The sequence below is a fragment of the Canis lupus genome, chromosome 8 (assembly GCF_048164855.1).
Source record: "Canis lupus baileyi chromosome 8, mCanLup2.hap1, whole genome shotgun sequence".
NCBI lineage: Eukaryota > Metazoa > Chordata > Mammalia > Carnivora > Canidae > Canis > Canis lupus.
Genome location: NC_132845.1, coordinates 2,202,463 through 2,226,909, shown reverse-complemented (window position 1 = coordinate 2,226,909; position 24,447 = coordinate 2,202,463). Strand labels below are relative to the sequence as shown.

At 36.7% G+C, this 24,447-nt stretch overlaps 1 long non-coding RNA gene across 1 annotated transcript in view; it reads right to left on the bottom strand.

Annotated features, from left to right (window-relative positions):
• Positions 1 to 23,659, bottom strand: part of LOC140637508 (uncharacterized) — a 28,125-nt gene extending 4,466 nt beyond the window's left edge. The window contains exons 1-2 of the long non-coding RNA XR_012034597.1: positions 23,526 to 23,659; positions 21,712 to 21,783 (exon numbers count right to left, since the gene is read on the bottom strand). This is a non-coding gene — a long non-coding RNA (uncharacterized lncRNA). The remainder of the gene's footprint in view (positions 1 to 21,711; positions 21,784 to 23,525) is intronic.
• Between the last annotated feature and the right edge of the window lie 788 nt (positions 23,660 to 24,447).

Sequence of the window (24,447 nt, the reverse complement as noted above, 5' to 3'; positions counted from 1 at the left end):
TCGATGTGGGGCTTGATCCCAGGACTCTGAGATCATGGCCTGAGTCACAAACAAGAGCCAGACTTTCAACCGAATGAGCCATCCAGGTGCCCCAACAGCTCAGAGAATTTCAGTGTTCATGTTCATAGGAAACTCAGAAGGATCTAGTTAGTGTTAAATGCAGTTACTAATAAAGTAGCTATAATGTTATGCCCACGATTATAAATTTCCAACAAGCTGTTGCTAATACTGCTGGTCCATAGTCCACACTTGGAGTAACAAGGACTTAAACTACTGCAGTCATAGCAGAGGGAGGAAGTTTCTTAGGTTAATTTTATGATGCTAACATAATCTTAATAGGAAAACATGACAATGATAATATAAAAAGAAGGAGGAAAAGAAGAGAGAGAGGGAAAAATATGGAGGAGGGAGAAGTAAAGCTACAAAACAATATTATTTAATGGAAAATAGGCTCCAGCAATGTATCTAAAGAAAGTTATAAATGACCAATAAGCTTAGGTTTAAGATTAGGAAATCTAGCAACCTAATCCACTAAAACAGCAAATTAGGGAAAAATTCATATGATTATAACAACATGTGATAAAAATGCATTTGAAAAAATATAGTCATTATTTTTAATAAACCTTTAAGTAAAATTGCAACACAAGGAAAGTACTTACATGTAATAAAAATTATTTCCAAAACTCTATTTGGTTATTATCTTAAATGATTAAACCTTAAAATCATCTTATTAAAATTTATTATCCGGGATCCCTGGGTGGCGCAGCGGTTTGGCGCCTGCCTTTGGCCCAGGGTGCGATCCTGGAGACCCGGGATCGAATCCCACGTCGGGCTCCCTGCATGGAGCCTGCTTCCCCCTCTGCCTGTGTCTCTGTGCCTCTCTCTCTCTCTGTGACTATCATAAATAAATAAAAATTAAAAAGATATAATATAATATAATTTATTATCCTAAATGGTTAAAAGCCTTAAAATCATTTTATTAAAATTTGCTTTGGAAGTTTTCATGAAATCAAGATGAGGAAGCAAACAAAAAAAAAATTAGATAACTAGCATAAACATCAGAAGAGAAAGCTGATGGTTTGATAGTATTCCTGGGAATACTTTTAGTATTTAGGAATATTTTTAGTATTCCTAAAAACACCTAAGACTGGTGAAAAACAAAAACGATCTGCTGGAATTAATAAGGTAATGGAGCAAGCTGGCCAAATAGAAGAACATACATGAAAATCAATACCTTAACACCTACATAAGTACCTACAGAGGAAGTGTAAAAAGATATGCTACTCACAATATGAGCAACGCCTATAAAATATAAACTGTGTAGGAGTAGATGTAATTAAAAAAAAAGAACAAGAAGAAATCATTGAAAGAAAGTTCCATGTACCTAGATGGGGAGATTTGATAAACATAAACATATTGTCACAAAATTAACATCGTATTTTAATACAAATTCCAGTTAGAATTCCATGGAGGTGGAGCTGAGGGGCAGAAAAACTATTTGACAAAACAAAACAGGTTTAAAGATGCAGAGATGAGGGAAACCTGGGCGGCTCAGTTGGTTAAGCAGCTGACCCTTGATTTCAGCTCAAAGTCATGATCTCAAGGTCATGAGATCTAGCCCTGCACTGTGCTCTGTTCATTTAGCGCAGCGTCTGCTTGAAATTCTCTCCTCTCTCTCTGTCCTCTCCCTGCTGTGCTTTCTCTTTCTCTCTCTCTCTCTCTCTCCAAAATAAATAAATAAAAGTCTTTAAAAAAATAAATAAGGTGCAGAGATGAGAATAAAGTTGCTCATTTCTGGGGGTAAGAGGTGGTAGATGAAATAAATTTATAAGAATGAATGCCTGAAAAGAGCCAAGAAAATTATGAAAAAGGACAATAAGGGACCACTGGTATATTAAATACCAGAACACATCAAAAATCTTCTGTACATGGAACAGAGGGGTAAGTATGACCACTTGTGTGCCTGAAAGGTTTAAAACAATAGGTTCTGAACCTATTTACATAGGACAGCATCAGAGGTTGTAAAACAGGTTTTGCAACCCATTGTCCGTCTTCTTGTAAGAGGAGGTAAAGAAGTTGATCAAGATGTGGGTAGCAAGGATTTTGTTTTAAACAAATTTCAATGTGCTGTGTATTTATCATCCATCTGCTCCCCAAGGGGAAAGGAGACATATTTTCCCCATCTCCCATATGTGAGCCAAAACACTGGGATTTCAGAAGACCACTGACTTAAAATGGATCTCCTGGAATTTAGGGTGTGTAAAGATGACCTCTTGATACCTGAAAAAATGTAAAAGAGAATAGATGGTTGGTACTGGGTTGGTAGCAGGGCAAAGAAAGGGCAAAGAGTTGAAGCAATCGATAATTCTGCAATAGTTGGGTGAAGGTATCAGAGCACGATGTGGTCCTCACAGAAAGGAGCTAGAATAAGACATCCACCCAAGAAACCTATCGTGAAGGCTGAGCGAGAGTCTACGTGCAGAGTGTACTACTAGGATCTGCCAGGTGAGAAGTGACGAGTAACAGTCAGAGGACCTGTGAGGGGACAATCCATAGGGATGTGTGGGTCAGGAGTGGTCAAGATAGATGGTTCCAAGAGAGTTAGCTTTGGATGACTACCAAGACCAGGGACACTTCACAGCCAAGAGAGATCTACAGACGGCACCAGTCGTAAGCCCTCCTACATCCCTGAGACTGTGATGCTGACGTCCTGCCACCCGAGAGGAGCAGGAAACAGGAAATGAAAGAGAAGCAAGTGAAGGACCCACAGGAATGATAACGACTGACCATGCTGCCTCCTTACCCTCTCAGTGCCAAGCCTAAGGTAGGCACAGGCTTGGGGTAACAGGAAGTTTTATATTAGATGAGTGGTTGGAGCTTTCATATTTATTAATATCTGAACAAAAGTGGAAAAATAATCTGGTCTCATTGTATCTGACCGAGACCTCACAGAGGTGGAGTTGAGAGATAGAATAACCCATTTGACAAAACAAAACAGTTTTAAAGATGCAGAGATGAGGGCAGTCTGGGTGGCTCCAGTTGGTTAAGCGGCTGACTTGATGTTGGCTCAGGTCATGACCTGAAAATGATGAGATCTAGTCCTGCATTGGGCTCTCCTTACTTCGTGTAGAGTCTGCTTGAAATTCTCTCTCTCCTCTCCCTCTGTCCCTCCCCTTGCTTGTGCTCTCTCCAAAATAAATACATAAAAATCTCTTTAAAAAATAAATAAAAGTACAGAGATGAGAATAAACTCCCTTCTGCTTGTCCTCTATCCATTTCTACTTCATTCAGTTAACTGTTCACGTGATCGTATCAACATGGTATTAGAACAGAAGTGAGAGGAGCGGTGAATGGAAATGAGAGCCCAACATTAGGTCCACAGTAAAAGGAGTGGATCTCTTTAGTAAGTTTTGCTGGAGTCTAATCTAGGAGACTCTAAGGACAGGCTCAGGGTTGGAGAGCTCTCCACCCCTAGCCTTGAAACTCAGAAACAAAAAACATATTTGATTTTAAAGATAAAAGATTTTGGTATGACAAAAGAAACCCCAATAGGTAAGCAAGTGTTTGGAAATACTGCCGACAGAGGCTTAATTATCTGTATGTAATCTACAAAGAGGTCTTCCAAATTGATTTTTATTTATTTATTTTTTTGACTTTTTTAAAGGCAAAAGAAAAATTCTCTTTTCTAAGAAAACTTAGAAAAAAGTTAAGATAATGAATATACAAGTCATAGAAAAGCAAATCTGAACGATGAACCATATATGAAAAGGTGTTCAAAATCACTACTGATCAAGGAATTTAGATTTGCCATGACTACAAATATCATTTTATACCTAACAAGCTGTCAAAAACCCACAAGAGATAACCCCTGAGGATGCTGACTACTTATTTTACTTAGGCACTACTCTATATGTTTGTATGAATTGGCTTGTGTGATCCTCAGTACAACCCTGTGACGAAAGTACTAGAATTATCCTTATGAATAAAACAATCTATGTGCAGGTATATATAGTCATTGAATGTATAATTCCATACCTGGGAATCTACCTCACGTAAATAAAACAACCAGCACATAAAGATAAATGTATAAGGATATTTATGGGGAACGATGAATTAGGTGATGATTGATATATCCGGAGAATGGAATATTATGATCACATCAAAAAAGAATGAATTAGAGCTGCAACAGTTGACTAAAAATTTCCCGAAGGTATTGTTGGATGAGAAAAGCAAGATGAGGGGCACCTTGGTGGCTCAGTCCATTAAACGTCTGGCTTTGGCTCGTCATGATCCCAGGGTCCTGGGGTCAAGCCCCATTTTGGGCTCCCTGCTCAGTGGGGAGCCTGCTTCTCCCTCTCCCTCTGCCACTCTCCCTGCTTGTGCTCTCTCGAAAGAAAGAAAGAAAGAAAGAAAGAAAGAAAGAAAGAAAGAAAGAAAGAAAGAGAAAAGCAAGATGAAAATAATTCTACATATAATATAATCCCATACTTACAGAATTGACTATCAAAAACTTTAAATGTATGTGTATATGATAGAATTCTCGGAGCCTTGAGAAAAATAGAGAAAAAGAAAGAAAGCTGTTTATAAATAGTCCTTATAAAATAATGGTAAAGAGCTTCCATTTAGAGTCCAATTTTATAGACTCAAACATGAGATGTACCACTTAACTATGTTACTTAAGACTAGTAGCTTGGCCTCTGCGTCCCTTAGTTTTTTTTTTATCTACAAGATGGAGATGATTCCAGTATAGACATCATACAGTTGTTAGGATGATTAAGTGAGTTGATGTACACAAAGTAAATAGCCCAGAGCATAGTGAATTCTCAATAGAAGTTATTTTATTATTATTATTATTATTATTGAGAAATGGGAGGAGTCAAGTAAAAGATTTTCAAGTTACCTGAAAAAAATACTGTACAATTGCATTTGCATAAAATTATGTCCATATATGTATACATATTTTTAGTAGACTTTTTTAGAGCAGTTTTAGATTTATAGCAAAACTGAGTGGAAGATGCAAAGATTTCCATCTACGCCCTGCCCTCACTCCTGCATTCTCTCATCCATTATCAACATCCCTCACCAGAGTATTACATTTTTTATATCTGATGAACCTGTACTGACACATCGTAATCAACCAAAGTTCATGGTTTACATTAAGGATCACTCGTGGTGTGGTACATATTTTGGGTTTGGGCAAATATATAATGATGTGTATTCATTATAGTATCATAGAGTAGCTTTATTTCCCTAAATATTCCCTAAAAATTCTCTGTGCTTTCCTGACTTGTCCATCCCGCACCCTGACAACCACTGATCTTTCTACAGTCTCCACAGATTTTGCCCTTCCAGAATGTCATACAGTTGGAGTCATACAATGTGTAGCCTTTTCTGATTGATTTCTTTCACTTAGTAATAAGCATTTTAAGTTTCCACCACGTCTTTTTGTGGCTTGATAGATCATTTTCTTTTTAGCACTGAATAATATTGCATTGTCTGCATGTATCACAGTTTATCCATTCCCCTACTGAAGGACATCATGGTTACTTCCAGGTTTTGGCATTATTAATTAAGCTGCTATAAACAAACATCCATATACAGATTTTTCGTGGACATAAAATCACAACTCTTTTGGGTAAATACCAAGGACAGCAATTGCAGGATTGTATGGTAAGATTACATTTGTTTTTGTAAGAAATCACCAAGCTGTCTTCCAAAGTGAGTGTACCATTTTACATTGCCAAAAGCAGTGATTGAAAAATCCCTGTTGCTTCAAAATTCTCATCAGCATTTGGTGTTGTCAATGTTCTGGATTTGGGCCATTCTGAAAGGCATGTAGTGGTACCTCGTTGTTGTTTTAATTTGCATTTTTCTGGCGACATATGCTGTGCTTATTTTCCATCTGTGTATCTCCTTTGGTGAAATGTCTGTTGAGATCTTTGGCCTATTTCTTAATTAGGTTATTTGTTTTCTTGTTTTGAGCTTTAAGAGTTCTTTGTATATTTTAACACCTGGGTAGGCTCAGCTGGTTAAGTGTCTGCCTTCAGCTCAGGCCCTGATCTCAGGGTCCTAGGATGGAGCCCCACATCAGCCTCCCTGGTCAGCAGGGAATTTGCTTCTCCTTCTCCCTCAGCCCCTCCCCCTGCTCATGCTCTAAATAAATAAATAAATAAATAAATAAATAAATAAATAAATAAAAACTTATTAAAAAAAAAGAGTTCTTTGTATATTTTGGATAACAGTTTTTCATCAGATGTGACTTTTTTTTTGTTTTTAGATGTGACTTTTGCAAATATTTTCTCCCAGTCTGTGGCTTATCTTCTCATTTACATTGTCCTTCAAAGAACAAAAGTTTTAAATCTTAGTTTATCAATTCTTTCTTTCATGGATCATGCCTTTGGTGTAGTATCTAAAAAGTCATTGCCATACCCAAGGTCATATAGATTTTCTCTTATCTTCTAGGAGTTTTAGAGTTTTTGTGTTTTATGTTTAGGTCTATGATTTATTTTTTATTTATTTATTTATTTATTTATTTATTTATTTATTTAGTCTATGATTTATTTTGAGTTAGTTTCTGTAAAGGGTGTAAGATCTGTGTCTAGACTCTTTTTTTTTTTTGGCATGTTGATGTTGAGTTGCCCCAGTACTATTTGTTGAAAAGATTGTCTTTGCTCCATTGTATTGTCTTTGCTCCTTTGTCAAAGATCAGTTGGCTACATTGATAGCCGTCTATTTAAGGGCTCTATTCTATTCCATTGTTCTATTTGTTTATTTTGTCAATACCACACAGTCTCATTGTAGTAAGTCTTGAAGTCAGGTAGTGTCAGTACTTCACTCTAACTTTGCTCTTTTCCTTCAATAATGTGTTACATATTCGGGGCTTTTTGCCTCTGTATATAAAACTTAAGATCAATTTATTCATATCCACAAAATAACTGGCTGGAAGTTTGATTGGGATTGTATTAAATCTATAGATCAAAAAAAATCTATAGATCAAATTGGAAGGAACCTATATCTTCATATTATTGAGTCTTCCTATACATTAACATAGAATGTATCTCTATTTATCTCATTCTTCTTTGATATCTTTCATCAGAGTTTTATAGTTTTCATTATATACATCTTGTACATATTTTGTTAAATTATATCTAAGTATAATTTGAGGAGTGCTAATGTAAATGATGTTGTGTTTTCAATTTAAAATTCCATTTGTTAAAAAAAATAAAAATAAAATAAAATAAAATAAAATTCCATTTGTTCATTACTGGTACATAAGAAAGGAATTAGCGGGATCCCTGGGTGGCGCAGCGGTTTGGCGCCTGCCTTTGGCCCAGGGCGCGATCCTGGAGACCCGGGATCGAATCCCACGTCGGTCTCCCGGTGCATGGAGCCTGATTCTCCCTCTGCCTGTGTCTCTGCCTCTCTCTCTCTCTCTCTCTGACTATCATAAATAAATAAAAATTAAAAAAAAAAAAAGAAAATTTAAATAAAAATAAAAATAAATAAAAAAAAGAAAGGAATTAGCTTTTATGTATGTATATACTTTTTAATAATTTGATGATATTTTTTCAAGGACTGTGTCATCCTTAAATCTATTTCTTGAAATTTTCTTTCTCAAAATAAAACAGTACAGTATATTAAACTTTGAGTTTCATATAAATTCCAAATGTTTATCAATTTCTAGTCTAAAGAAAAAGTCACAGTACAGGTGGACTTCAAGTAGAAGGCAAGTTTATTTAAAATAATGCAGGTACGGGGGTCTGGATGGTACAGATGGTTGGGTGGTCAACTCTTGGTTTCAGCCTCAGATGGTGATCTCAGGGTCCTGGGATGGAGCCCCACATCAGACTCAAGAGCTCTACATGGAGTCTGTTTGGGATTCTCTCTCCTTCTCCCTCTGCCCCTCACCCTGAGTCTTTTTCTCTTTAAAATAGGTACATAAATCTTTAAAAAGTAAATAAAATAATTGCTATCTCTGGCCCATGTACCTAAACAGAAACAAAAAAAAAAAAAAAAGGATAAACTTATCTTTCTTGAAACTTACAAGCATGAAAATACAGTGGAGAATTTCCTATTTTTCAATGGAGCAATAATTTGGTTCATCGCAGAACATACTGTTCTTGCTAAATGAATCAGTAGAAATGAGTAGTTGATTTGTTTGAGAAAAATATGTGTTATCACCCTGGAAAAAGAAAGATGGTACTGGTTTTCTATCCTGAAATAGGTATAGTTTTTAAAAATACTTATAACCAGTAATACTGATACTGATAATAATTTTTAAAACCTATCCATTTGTATAATACTTTCAATTTCAAAGAATATTCTTATACACAATATGTTACACAATCCTTACACTAATCTGTTGAGGTCGGTATTATTGTGATCCCATTATACAAATGGGATAGCTAAGGTTCAGAGCATTTAAAAAAACTTGCTTGAATTTATACAACCAGTATGTAAATTGATGTACCTAGACTGAAGCTTGGGTCTTCTCATTCTAAATTCTAATGCTTACCCATACCTGATTACCTACTTACTGTAAATATATACACTATATCATCTTTATTCATTTGTCATTTATGGACACTTGAGCTGTTTCCATTATTTGGCTATTACAGACAAGGCTGCTATAAATACACCAGATTTATCTATAAAAATAAAAAAGTAAAAAGACTGAAGGAGAAAAACCTTCTAACCTGATATATAGGTGGAAAGTAGATATTTCCATCTTTTTTCCACCTTAGATGAAGACGTCAGAAGAGAATGGATAGAAAGAAGGAGCAAGAGAGTGATGGCTTAAAATATGTCTATTTTATACCCCTGTCCTCAAGACTTGAAGCCTAATTCTCATCCCCTGGAGTGTTGGCTAGGCTTGATGATTCTCTTCTAATAAATAGAATGATGGTGTACAGTTTCAGAGACTAAGTCATAAAAGTAATGTCTTCCTACTTGCTCTTCCTTTTGGATATGTCCCTCTAGGAGAAACCAGCTGCTACATTATGAGAATACTTTGAATTCTAGGTAGAAGTCCACATGGTAAGGAACTTTGGTCCACAGCCAATAACTAACACTAATTTGTCAGATTCTTGGAAAGAGATCCTCCAGCCCAGTCAACCTTCAGATGATTGTAGCCCCAGCCAACATCTCTACTACTATGACATGAAAGACCCGACCCAGAATGTCTCAGCCAAACTGCTCCCCAGTTCCTGACCCACTTAGTTTAAGCCACTCAGTTCAGGGACAATTTATTACACAGAAATAGATAACTGATACAAGGGCTTCGGTGTAAAAAATGTAAGTATAAACCAGGATGCCGAAGAATATTTAGAAAATCAGAGGGGCCAGAGTAGGGTCTAGAGGCTGTGTGTTAAGGAATCAGTTTCTTAATAAGTAATAAGTATATAAGGAATAAGTATCTCTTACTTGTTTATATTAGGAGTTTGTAGGGAATTATGCATGTTGAAAATCACATATTTTATTGGTCACTGGGTTAGCTGTTCACCTCATTCTTTTCCAGTTATATGTTGAGTCATTGTCCAACAGGAGTTGGCCTCTCTCCCTCCAGTCTGGAAATACAGCCACAGACCAATGCTCCCTTTTTACTTTCTCATTTTCTCCAGCACTGTAGGCAGTAATCAGTGGTTGGCATAAGACCTTGGATCTGTTTCCATCTCTATCCAAAGCATATTAGAAATAAAGGGCCACACTTTCAAAAAAAAAAAAAAAGTGACAGGTCTTTGTGTTAAACTGAAGTAATGGTGACACTTTCGAAGGTCCTTTGGAGTTATGTGACCTGATTCATTAAAGGATTGGAATGTAAAGAGGAATGATTGCTAATGGGTACAAAGTTTCTTTTTGAGGTGATGAGGTATTCTAAAATTGATTTTGGTGATGGTAGCGCAATTCTACAAATATACTAAAAACATTAAATTCTACAGTTTAGATACATGAAATGTATGGTATGTAAATTCTATCTCAATAAAGGTATTATTTTAAAAAGAAGGGTGGGGAAAAATAAAAAATAAAAAGAGTTAAGAAGATACAACCTTGACTTCCCAGTGATCAAAACCCAACTCTGACTTTGCAGTGACTTCAGTGTTGATCCTCCTTAAGTTATCAGGAGGCACAGTTTTTGAAAACATAATCGTAATTACAAGAAAATGAACCAGCAAAATATATTTAGAGCCCTTAGAAACAAATGCTTAGGTTTCTGAATCTTTGTGCAGTGTTTGAGCAAAGAAATTAACATTTGTTCAGTGTCTCCTACTTGTCAGGCACTTTGACATACATTATTCATTTAATTCTTGTACAATTCCATAAGATGGGGATTATTATTCCTGCTTAAAGGTAACATAGCAAGTGATAGAGTCTAAATTTAAATCTACGTTGTCCAGTTACAGGTTTAGTGTCCCTTCTATACTCTCATAAAAGAACCATACAAATTGCTTATCTGTCATATTTGTACTGTAAACAACCTTGTTGTCTTTTTTAATGTATATATTCTCTCCCTTAGTGATTTTAAGCATCTTATTGGCAGATGCCATTTTTAAAAAAATAACTTTTGTATCGCCTTTTATTCCAAACGACTAGCCTAATGCTGTGACCACATAAATATTTATCCGATGAACATGTTAAACCTGGAATGATAACAATAATTTCGGGGTGATGATTACTTCAGGATTTGGGTTGATGCTACAACCTCATGTATTGTGTATGCCACTACAACCCTCACAATCTGCAAGATTATGCAATAAAAAGAACAACGTTGGATTGAGGCAGACCACTCAAACCTATGCAATTTTATGGTCAAAGTGCTATCAAGAAAATAATTGAGGGATGCCTGGGTGGTTCAGCGGTTGAGCGTCTGCCTTCGGCTCAGGGCATGATCCCAGGATCCGGGATCGAGTCCCACATCAGGCCCCCTGTGAGGAGCCTGCTTCTCCCTCTGCCTGTGTCTCTGCCTCTCTTTCTGTGTCTCTCATGAATGAATAAATAAAATCTTTTAAAAAAAGAATAGAATTAGTACATCTGAAGAAACTTTGGACAGCCTAGATATCTCAATGTGTCTAGAGGCTACTTTAGGGAATACTAAATATGGGGAAAAGGGATGGGAGTGCAAATGCCAGTGTGAAGACAAAGTAAATGAAGAATTGCTTTGAACTAATAGGGTTGCTATTTCTCCCAGATGGAGAAAGACCACCTAAAAGGGGAACCTTTGAGGCGCATATCAATGATTTTAAAAATGACATTTATCCTTAGTCGATCATTAGTATCAGAATTAGGGGTGGCAGTTTGCTATCTACTGAATCATACTGGAATTTAGTCCCTAAGGACTAAATTTATTTACCAAATACTGTCTATTGATTTATTTACCAAATACTCTATCTAACGTTGCAATAACCTTACCACATGCCTCGTTCCTCCCTGCACTGCCAAACTCCCTTCCCTCAAAAACATTTTATAGCTAAGGAAATTGAGGCACAGAAAAGTCAAATGACTTGCCTAAAGTAACTTATCTTGAATCCAAGCAGACTGGCTCCAGGGTTCCTGTTCATAACCAATAAACCACCTACTCTCAGATATTGTCATGTGATATTATGGGATCTAATCTGATGAAATATTAGTCACTTTGTAAGTCATATCAAAATCTTATTTCTAATTCACTGAGTAGGGTCATGTAAAGTACTTCTGAAGGTTTTATGTATCAGAAGATGAGGGATCAACGTTTTTAGTTAATTATATTTAGGATAGTCGGTTATTTTATTCTTACAGAACACATTGTTGAATCCTCTTTTAAGTGCTTGTTGTATATAACCACTGGTTCTAATCAATTGCTGGATGCATTTTCTGCTTGGCTTTCCTATATTACCAAGGGGATTGATTAGCCCATTTAATTCTGGCCCAGTACCTTATTTTTTTTTTTTTCTGGAAGCATTTGGCTCACTTAGAGTTCTCTCTCTATATATATATCTTGCTTATACAGGTAGAAAAAAAGCACCTATCCATATTTCACAGACACATACTTATGGAATTAACAAAACACGCCTATATATTAATGTCCCTTATTTATATTAAAATCATTAAAACTTGAACATCTATTATATTCATTCTTTAATATTCAAAACACCTTTTTGTACATCCTACATTAACCTTTCTTTTTTCAATATCATTAGCAAATTCATGGGCTTTTTATACTCAACTTGTTTCAGTTAGCAAAATCATGATAATAAAGATTCTGATGCTCAGATTGTCAGGACTTGGTGGCTGGAAATCCCCTTATGATGGCTCTTAGTCCTTAAATATTGCCCCTGAGGGGGCTCCTGGGTGGCTCAGTTGGCTCAGCGTTTGCCTTCAGTTCAGGTCAGGATGCCAGGAGCCTGGAATCGAGCCCCACGTCTGGCTCCCTGCTCGGGGAAGAGCCGGCTTCTCCCTCTCTCCCTTCCCCCTGTTTGTGTGTGCGTGTGTGCTCTCTCTCTCTCTCATTGTATCTCAAATAAACAAATAAAAATTTTTTAGAAATAAAGAAATATACTGCCCAGACATTATTAAAATTATCCTTGCTTTCTAACGACAGACAAATAAAAAACAGATTTTCAAACAAAATTTTTTTTTCAACATCCTCTACAGAATCCTATTGCTTTTTTTCCTAGAACAGCTTTAAGGGACAAATATCTGGGCTGCAAGGGTCATGCATGACTTTCGGTGGTAGGCCAAGATGCTGCTACTGACATTGGTGCTTGATGACTTTCAGCACAGAAATGGAAAATTATATTTCTTTATAAGTTTATGAATTCATATTGAGTTTTTCCAACCCAACATTTTATGGTTTTTACATAGTATTTTTCTGATTTTGTGAAGTTTCAACAACCGCTGAGGCTTTCAACTATGCCTTCATCGGCTGTAAACCTCAGCTATCTTGATTTACTCATTTGTAAAACTGATGTATTCAAAGGATCGTTTGAATGAAACAACACATGTAAAGGGCATACAGCGTCTGGTAGGTAGTAAACTCACAGCCGTTGCTGGCTATAGCTGCGGATACAAAGCTCAGGACTGTTTTCTCTCTCTTGGTACCTTCCCTCCCCCCATCCATCAGGTGTCCGACAAGCTACCATTTTAGTAGAACTCAGCCTTAACCTTTAACGATAGTTGTTTGAGCTGGGACAGGTATTCGGAGGGACTCTGGGTCAAATGCCTGTTTACAAGCCTTAATTGTCATAATCTCTTCTGGGAATATTGGAATTAGTAGATTATGAATATTCTCTTTCCTTCAGAGTCAATCATTTTAAGATAAGTGTGCACCCTCTCCTAAGGATAAGAGACACATTTATCTGATGTGTCCTCATCTGGTTCAATTCGACACGACAAGAGAGGAAGGGCAGAGTCACAGAGGATAAGAACTCTCTTGATTTGCAGATTGGGGAGGTGAGGGCAATTTTTTGAAGAGAGGGCTCATTGTGTGATAGCAGGCACCCCCAAAGTGTCTAACGCTAACTTATAAATGAGATGAATAATCTCTAAAAGAAATTACTGATATTCTAGAGCAGCACAGTCCAGTAAAACTTTCTTTTTGGCCTTTATTTGTGCTACCCAATATAGTAGCCACTAGCCATACATGGCTTTTCAGTACTCGAAATGTCACTAGTGCAACTGAAAACTAAAGGCACAAAATTAATTCTATATCATTGTAACATACAATCTATACAATATAATTATATGTAGCGAGCACTTATTATATTGGACAACACAATTTTAGAAGTGTCAGTGAAACTGCATATCATACTTATTTAAAACTTCAGAATTTGGGATCAGTCGTGGGTACAAATTTGGTCTACGCTATTGATTATCTGAATGAATTTAAGTACCTTATTTTACCTATCTAAGCCTCAGCTTCTTTTCAACAGAAAAGTGGAAATAAACCATATTTTGTAAAGGATGGTGCTACTCAAAGTGTGGTTTGCATGTCAATGCCCATCAGGGAACTATTTGTTACAGGTCAGAAATTAAGAGTAAGCGACATAAAAAAAATTGACAGTGATTTTGTGTCTTTCGGTTCTAGTAAAATTTCACATGACACGCCAAATTTTCATTTTTCTCACTATTTGTTTTTGTTGTGTTTTACAAAATTATCAGTCTGCAACAGATTACAAATGAAAGATGATCTTTTACTGTCAGAGATTCACTGGGTGTATGGAGCTAGAAGGTCTAGAATGATGTCTGTTTTGTTACACGGGATTGATGAATGGCTATTTGGTCTTGTAATTTCTCAGTCTCTAAGGCAATAGAAACAATTCCTCCTTTGCATTGCTCAGAATATAATCCCATTGATTGATTCTGTGCCTGACTAACCATATCCAGGCCTGTAAGTCTCTTTCCTTGAACAGCTATCAGGCACAATAAATTAGAGTCTGTGCAAGCTAATAGCCATTTATTTCACTCCAACAATTGATTGTACTTTTGGCTGAAGAAGGTGTTGTTAATAATGTATGTAGGAAATGAAGTTTGTTAATCCAAGTAAATAATGAATAATATGTATTTAACCAAGAAAAACAGATTATTTTAAGTAAAGTGGAGCAGAGTAGATTTTTAGGACAATGGAAACAGATTGTGTGAGACTATAATGGTGGTTGAATGTCATATATTTGTCCAAACCCATAGAATGTACGATACTAAGAGTGAACTCTAATGTAAACTATGGATTTAGGGTGAGTGAGTGTGATGTGTCAATGCAGATTCATCAGTTGTAATAAATGTACCTCCCACTCTGGTGGGGCATGTTGCCAATGGAGGAGGCCGTACATGTGAGGCACATGGGAAATCCTTGTAAATTCCTCTTATTTTTGTGGTGAACCTAAAACTTCTCTAAAAAAATAATAAAGTCCCTAAAAAAAAAAAAAAGAAAAATTAATGAACTAAAATTTCTGACTTAATGTGGAAAACAAAGATTGTTAGCCTTCGCTGCTTTGGGGACTTATATGGCTATTTGGTAATAGTGTTTAAGGACTACTGGGTCTTAGAATACCTGAGTGGCTGAGTCAGGGAAACATCTGCCTTTAGCTCAGGTCACGATCCCAGAGACATCGAGCTCCATGCTCAGGGGGAATCTACTTCTCCCTCTCCCTCTGCCCCTGCTCCTACACTCTCAATCTCTCTCAAATAAATAAGTAAAATCTTAAAACAACAACATAAAAGAACTACTGGGTCTTAATACACTGGCGTATATTGCATAAGAATATACTTTATACTATGAAAAGAAAATTAGACAGGATTTATTACTAGGGACCACAAAGACCCATCATCATTAATTTTTGGACCATGTCTTATTAGATGAATATATGCAGCTATTTTATGTTGAAAAGAATTTGAAAGTCCAAATGTCACAGCAAATAATCAATATGTATTTTCTAAGGTTTTATTTGAGTTCCAGGTAGTTAACATCCCATATATTACTTTCAGGTGTACAATGTAGTGATTCAACACTCCTATGTGACATCTGGTGCTCATCACAACAGTGCACTCCCCAATCCCCATCACCTGTTTAATACATTCCCTCATCCACCTCCCTTCTAATCACCAACAGTTTTTTCTCTGTAGTTCAGAATCTGTTTCTTGGTTTGCCCCATTCTCTCTCTTTTATTTTTCCCTTTGCTCATTTGTTTTGTTTCTTATATTCCACATGTGAGGGAGATCATACAGTATTTGTCTTTCTCAGACTGACTTATTTTGCTTAGTATAATAGTCTCTAGATCCACTCACATCTTTGCAAATATCAAGATTTCTTTTTCTTAAAAAAAAGATTTGTTTATTTGAGAGAGAGAGAGAGAAAGCACAAGCAGGCAGAGCGGCAGGTAGAGAGAGAGGGAGAAGCAGGCTCCTCCTTAAGCAGAGAGCCTAATGCTGGGCTACATCTCAGGACCCTGGGATCATGACCTGACCTGAAGACAGACACTTACCCGACTGAGTCACCCAGGCACCCCAGATTTCATTCTTACTGATGGCTGAGTTAATTCCATAACATATATACATACATACATGCATACACACTACACATCATCTTTGTCTGTTCATCAGTCAGTGGACATCTGGGCTCCAACCCTAATTTGGCTATTGTTGGGAATGCTGCTATAAACATCAGGGTGCATGTATCCCTTTGTATTAGTGGTTTTATAACCTTTGGGTAATTACCCAAAGTATTTACCAAGGTAGTTCAATTGCTGAATCATAGGGTAGTTCTATTTTTAACTGTCTGAGGAAGCTCCATACTGTTTTCCAGAGTGGCTGCACCAGTTTGCTTTCTCACCAACAATATAAGAGGATTCCCCTTTCTCCATATCCTCACTAACACCTCTTGCTTCCTGTGCTGTTAATTTTAGCCATTCTGACAGGTGTGAAGTGATATCTCATCGTAGTTTTTGATTTGTATTTCCCTGATGGTGAGTGATGTTGAGCATCTTTTCATGTGTCTGTTGGCCATCGGGATATCTTCTTTGGAAAAATGTCTATTCATGTCTTGTGCCCATTTGTTTACTGGATTATTTGTTTTTTGTGTGTTGAGTTTTATACATGATATATTTTGGATACTAACCCTTTATCAGATACGTCATTTGCAGTTATCATCCCTCATTCTGTAGGCTGCCTTTTAGTTTTGTTGATTGTTTCCTTTGCTGTGTAGAAGCTTTTTATCTTGATGAAGTCCCAATAGTTCATTTTTTATTTTGTTTCCCTTGCCTCAGGAAGACATACCTAGAAAGAAGTTGCTGCAGCCAATGTCAAAGCAATTGCTGCCCGTGTTCTCCTCTAGGATTTTGATGGTTTCAGGTCTCACATTTAGGTCTTTCATCCATTTTGAATTTATTTTTGTGTCTGGTGTAAGAAAGTGGCCCAGTTTCATTCTTCTGCATGTTGCCGTTCAGTTTTCCCAACACCAGTTGTTGAAGAGACTGTCTTTTTCTCCCTGGACCTTCTTTCCTGCTTTGTTGAAGATGAGTTGACTCTACACTTGTGGATCCATTTCTGGGTTTTCTCTTCTGTTCCATTGATCTGTGTGTCTGTTTCTGTGCCAGGACCATATTGTTTTGATCGCTGCAGCTTTGTAATGTCACTTGAGTTCCGGAACTTTGATGTTTCCGACTTTGCTTTTCCTTCTCAGTGTTGCTTTGGCGATTCGGGGTCATCTGTGGTTCCATACAGATTTTAGGATTGTTTGTTCTAGCTCTGTGAAAAATGCTGTTGGTATTTTGATAGGGATTTTATTAATCTATAGATTTTATTAATAGGGATTTTATTAATCTATAGATTACTTTGGGTGGCATTTTGATAGGGATTTAATTAATCTATAGATTTTGATAGGGATTTTATAAATCTATAGGTTAATTTGGGTGGTATAGACATTTTGACAATATTTGTTCTTCCCATCCATGAGCATGGAATGTCTTTCCATTTCTTGGTGTCATCTTCAGTTTATTTCATCAGTGTTTTATAGTTCTCAGAGTAGAGGTCTTTCACCTCTTTGGTTAGGTTTATTGCTAGGTGTCTTGTGATTTTTGATGCAATTGTAAATGGGATTGATTCCTTGATTTCTCTTTCTGCTGCTTCATTATTCTTGGTATATAGAAATGCAACAGATTTCCATAGACTGAATTTGTATCCTGAGACCTTACTGAATTTGTGTATCATCAGTTCTAGCAGTTTTTTGGTGGAGTCTTTTGGGTTCTCCTTGCCACTTTTGGATACTTTTTATTTCGTTTTCTTGTCTTATTGCTGGGGCTAAGACTTCCAATATACTATGTTATAGTGGTGAGAGTGGATGTCCCTTTTCTGTTCCTGATGGTAGAGGGAAAGCTCTCAGTTTTTCCCCATTGAGGATGATACTAGCTGTGTTTTTTCATATATAGCCTTTATTATGTGGAGTATGTTCATACTTCATCTACTGAGATGGTCATATGGTTCTTATCCTTTTTATTTTTTTATTTTTATTTTTTTACTAATGTGTTGTATCACATCGATTGATTTGTGCAAAGTGAATCCTTCTTGCAGCCCAGGAGTAAATTCCATTTGATCATGGTGAATGATTTAATGTACTATTGGATTTGATTTATTAGTATTTTGTTTAGAATTTTTGCCTCCATATTCATCATGGTTATTGGCCTGTAATTCTCTTTTTAATGGAGTCTTTATCTGGTTTTGGTATTGGGGTAATGCTCTCCTCATTGGATGAAAGTTTTCCTTTCATTTATATTTTTTGGAATAGTTTGAAAAGAATAAGTATATATTTAATTTTTTTTGCCCCCTTGAGATACTGGGTATATGGAATACCTTATGGTTTATAGGCAAATGTGTTACGATACCAATAAAAGAGATTATTATAATTATATGACTGAAATATACCCAATCAAAAGGCTTCAATTACAAAGTGGTCACTCAGAGAACATATGTGCTTAATAAAATCTTGAGTAAATGATCTCAGAAAATAGATGCATCAGTGAAATAATTTATGTTACATAAGCAATTTATGTTATTACAGCTGCACTTCAATAATAAGAAAACAAACAAATAATATCTTATTAAAAGATAAAATGAGGGGCACCTGGGGGGCTCAGTGGTTGAGTGTCTGCCTTTGGCTCAGGTCATGATCCTGGGGTCCTGGGATTGAGTCCCACATTGAGCTCCCTGCTTGGAACCTGCTTCTCCCTCTGCCTGTGTCTTTGCCTCTCTCTCTCTCTGTGTGTGTGTGTGTGTGTGTCTCTCATGAAAAAATAAACAAAATCTTAAAAAAAATAGATGAAATATAATTACATAAGGTAAAAGAAGTTGAAATCATCACATAATATATTTGAGTATAGATGTGTAAAGTCTTCTAAAGAAATATAATGGCTTCCTGTATCAGAGTTGATAATAATCACAGGGAATGTTTTTATATTTGTGTATTTGTTTCTCTGTTGAAGAATAATTGACATACAACTATTCATTTACTGATGGACACAGATTTCTTCTATATCTTAGCTATTATAAATAATACTGCAATAAAAGTAGCAGTGCAGCGGCGCCTGGGTGGCTCGGCGGTTGAGCGTCTGCCTTTGGCTCAGGGCGTGACCCCGGGGTCCTGGGATCCAGTCCTGCATTGGACTCCCCACGGGGAGCCTGCTTCTCCTTCTGCCTGTGTCTCTGCCTCTCTCTCTCTGTGTCTCTCATGAATAAATAAATAAAAATCTTTAAAAATAAAATAAATGTAGGGGTGCACATGTCTTTTCAAATTAATGTTTTTGTTTTCTTTGAATAAACAGTAGTGGAATTACTGGATTGTATGGTATTTCCTTATTTAATTTTTTGAGGGATCTCCATCCTATTTCCCACATGGCTGTACTAATTTACATTTCCACCAATAGTACACATGGATTCCTTTTTCTCCAAATTCCCACCAAAGCTTGTTATTTCTTGTCTTTTTGATACTGGCCATCCTGACAGGTATCTTATTATGGCTTTGCTTTACATTTTCCTGATGATTAGTACTGTTTAGCATGTTTTCATGTCCCCATTGGCCATCTGTATGTCTTCTTTGGAGATATGTCTAATTGGGTTCTCTGCCTACTTTTTAATCAGATTTTTGTTTTGTTTTGTTTTGAGTTGTATAAATTCTTTTTTTAAGGTTTTATGTATTCATGAGAGACACACACACACACAGAGAGAGAGAGAGAGAGTCAGAGACACAGGCAGAGGGAGAAGCAGGCTCCATGCAGGGAGCCCGACGTGGGACTTGATCCCGGGTCTTCAGGATCACGCCCTGGGCCGAAGGCAGGTGCTAAACCGCTGAGCCATCCAGGGATTCCCGAGTTGTATAAATTCTTATTATTTTGGACATTAACCCTTATTGGATATATAACTTGCAAATATCTTCTCTCATTCAGTAGGTTGCCTTTCATTTTGTCAATGGTTTTCTTCACTGTACAAAAGCTTTTCATTTTGGTATAGTCCCAGTAGTTTAATTTTGCTTTTGTGTCCCTTGCTTTAGGAGATAGACCTAGAGATATGTTAACTAAGGGCATGTTCAAGAGATTACTCCTTGTGTTTTCTTCTAGGAGTTTTATGGTTTGAGGTTTCATGGAATGTTTTAATATAGCTAAAGAAAAAAAAAAAAGCAACAAGTAGATGCATATGAGATTGAGGGATGGAAGTGTTAGTCATCCAGGAATGCAAAGGAAAATGAGTCATAGAGACACAAGTTGGCCCTGACCCTCAAAGCATGGTGTGCTGGTGAGGAGTGGATTATTACTCCTCAGGTCTTTTGAGCCTCCATCTGCCTCACAGACAGCATTTCCTTCTTGTGGAAGAGTGCACATCAGGTTCCCAAAATGTAATGCCATTAAACATTAGAATCAAATACTTGACTCCTCTTATTCTGATTCCATGCTCACCAAGCAGCCTTCTGCTTATTTGGCCTTGCATGCAGTTTGTCTACAGGGGGGTGCACTGATGGATAATTCTAGTACATTCAACCATTAATTTTAGATTGGAATTCTGATATATTAGTCTTTTATCCTTGGCTATCTCATATCCATCCCTGGAAAATGGATTCACTCTTAGGGAATTGACAAAATTAGATTTCTTTACTTGTCCCAGTGATGACAAGCTCACAGACTACGGTGAGTCTATCTTCCTAAGTGTCACTATAGAAAGCTCTTGACTGTCAGCCAACATTCTACCAACAATAATAGTCCTTCGCATTCCCTGGGCCAAATGTTCCTAACAGTCAAGGAACCATAATAGGTTTAGATTTTAGCATTAGGGGTCCTCAGTAATTTTATGATTGCTTGACTTATTTTTCTACTCATGATATTGCCCCCAAATGACCCGAATGATGCTATTTTGGAAGCTGCAAAGGTAGAATGTGAGGATAAGAGTTACCTGAGTGCTAGAATGAGAAAGTTTGAGAAAAGGAAAAAAAAAAGAGGGTAAAGTTGGAGTAAAGATGGCATCCTTATGACACCATCCTTATGATAGCAATTTCACATACTGTTTTACCCTGCTCAACACGTTCTAAACTCAACTATTCACCAGTATCTGTCTTTTCTCTTGTTAATGAAAACGAGGAAATGCTAAGGAACAAAGACTCTATGAAGCATCTTAAAATCAGGCAGGGTTCCTTCTGCTCCTTGAAGGAAGAGTAATAATGGTATCTAGAAAACAGATAAATAGAAGGGAGAAAGCTCAAGGAAGCAAACCCAAGGAAGTAAAGAAAGGTTTTATTCTTTTATTAAGGTTGCAATGCACTGATATTTACATTGGCATTTGGAGCTGTTAGTAAATCACAAATCTTTAGTTAGAAGCACTTGGACTTTAAGGAAGATGAAGGAAGGAGCAACCTGAGAAGAAAATACACTTAACAATGAAATTTTCATTGGATTTCATAAATGCCAGTGCTCAGTGTTAATGCAGAACACTTACCATACAATGTCATCATGGCTACTGTATTTATCAAATCTTTTTAAAAAGATTTTATTTATTTATTCATGAGAGACACGGAGAGAGAGAGGCAGAGACACAGGAAGAGGGAGAAGCCGGCTCCCTGCAGGGAGCCCAACGTGGGACCAGGATACAGGGACCCCAGGATCACGCCCTGGGCCAAAAGCAAGTGCTAAACCGCTGAACCACCTGAGCGTCCCTATTTATCAAATTTGAATTTATAGATACACAAAGCAATTTTCAGAAACTTACCTGTAAGGCTGAGTGTGGTTTGTACATGCCAAGGGACACTTGCTATGTGTTTATTCTAACAAAAAGCAAGACCTAAAAAAAAAAAAAAAAAGCAAGACCTAGTTTAGGGGACAGATAATATGGAAACCAAACTTTGCAATGTGAATGACAGAAGAGAACTTTATCCCAGGTAATGATTTCTAATCTACACACTACGAGTGGTAAGATATACAATTTCATCTAGATACTGATTATAATATAGGGTTCGTATGGAAAGTAAATTTATAAAACACCTCAAGAATGTTAAATAAACCAGCCCATCATCCATTAACCAATTAACCACTACAGCAAATATATACTGAGGGTCCACTGGTGCCAGGCACTGGGTGGGGGCCATAGATGTTATGGTGAATAGAACATAGTCTCTATACTTTTAGAACTTGTATTTCCATGGAAGATACAGAAAACTAAGTCAGCAATTACACTTGGCAAAAATAAACATAGGTAGTGGTCAAAGTGCTGAATTCCCTGGCAGTACATAGAAGCACCTAACTCAGGTAAGATAAGGTGCAGGTGAAGTACTGGCAACTAATTTGAGATTTAAGGACAAGAGGAAATAGTACAGATGAACTTTTGAGGAAAATTATTCAGGACAAACAAACAGTTGTGTACAAACTGAAAGTGCCAACATTATTGGTAAACAGAGTCAATGACACCATGATGATGTTTGTAATCCGCTTTCAGTTCTTTGGACTTTTTCTAGAGGGCTATTGAAGATTTAAAAAATATTTAGTATAAATATTTGATGCACACAAAAAAGCATGGTAATATTAAAAATTCTGTATATACATCACGAAGCTTAAGAAATGAAACATAAACACCTTTTAAAAGGGGGGGGACCCTAAAAGCAAAAATTAGAAATATATGCTTAATACAAATACGTCTATGATGGAATTTCCTTATGAATACTTAACTGAAGGCACTTCTTTCCTTCATGCTCCATAGAAACCACTATCCTGAATTTGCTGTTATTATTCTGATACTTTCAGATTCGTACTTTAACTACATACATAAATCTAAATAACAAAAACAAATGAGAGGTGAGTAAGTTTGCCTGATAAAATACAATTGTAGGACACTCAGGTGAATTTGAGTTTCAGATAACAGTAATCTTTTAGTATAAGTATGTTTCAATTATTGAATGGATATTTGCAATATAGTCCAATGCAATATTTGGGACTACTTACATCAAAAACTGTTTATCTGAAACTCAAATTTAACCGAATGTCCTATAATTGTATTTATAAATCTGGCAGTCCAAGGGGTGAATGGATGTGGGGTTCTGCACATGCACGCATGAATGGGAAATGGAAATCAGAGACACCACAGTTTGGAGGCAGTTTTAAGCGATAGTGACCTGAACCCAACGATGGTCACTGTAAAGTCGAGAGACATGGTTCAATTTTAAAGCCATGTGAAAGGTAGAAAGGTCAAGATTTAGTAACTGGTTGAATGAGGGAGGAATTAAGAGTGATGGAAGTGATATACAGGTTTGCCAGTGGGATTGCTCATGGAAATAAGCTTTACATTGGACATATTGAGTTGGATGTTATCTTGAGGAATATTTAGGTTAATGGATACGGTATGTAGCTGGATGTATTCTAGGCAATAAAACAGAACCAGGAAGCCATGGACACAAGTACTGACCCTGATCCATCCATTCCATTTAATCTCTTATTTCATCTTAGCCTCTTTTAGGGAAAAATCCACTCCTATCCTGTCCCTGTACTGTCTCTTGTTCCAAGCCCTTGTTGGTGATCTAAAAATAATCTCACCTATAAATGGCACAATGTTATCTTTTCATATTCATCTCATATTGACTTGTTTTCTCATTACGCTCTTGGCATCTTTCCTCTCTCTCCTGCATAAGTCTGTGTGTTTTATCTGTCTCAGAGGAATTCCTTCCTTCCTTCTGGAACTTCCACAGCTATTGGCTCTGGTTTCCTTGGCAACCTCTGCCTCTCTGATTTTTTTCTGATTATTTAAGAGAGATCTGACTAAATCACTAATAATCCCTGATCAGAAATAGGAGGGAAAAAAAGAGAAAGTGCCCAACATTGCCTCAGAGAAAGGAAGTGGGAAGATTGAGAGGAAACAGGAAAATACTGAGACCTAGAGAGATGGATGTAAAATGTGTAAGGAAGGTATTGATCTACGTGGTTTGTTATTTTCATTTTCAGTGCACCGTTAGGAATGTTGTCAGGGGATGCTCCAGACGATAACCTCATTAGCCAGGCAGCTGTATCACCCATCCAACCAGAAGTCTCCTAGACCTAGCTCAACCAATATGGAGTGTAGGAAATCATTCTTTAGATTATTGTGAAAATATGAAATATAAGTCTTCAGAGAAGGAGCGGAAAAAGGACTAGTCTGAACTTGCTTTAATGTTTGCATTAGAAATAAGAAATATATTAGTATTCAAAGTAAGGGGGATTGAGTAAGATTAGTTAACCACCAATCTTAGCTGTAGGTCTGTTGATGCATTTATAAAATACAACCAGGGAGATTTTATTATTGTGTACAGTGCATTCTGTATTTCATACTGTGATATGATTGCTTTTATTAAATTAAGACACTAGGATGAGGATCAGATGCTTTGTCTAAAGCTGATACAGATATATACATTTATGCTAAAATTCAATCCGAGAATCAGGCTTAATTCTCTGGTCATTGCTGGGTGTCAGTCAATTGACCACT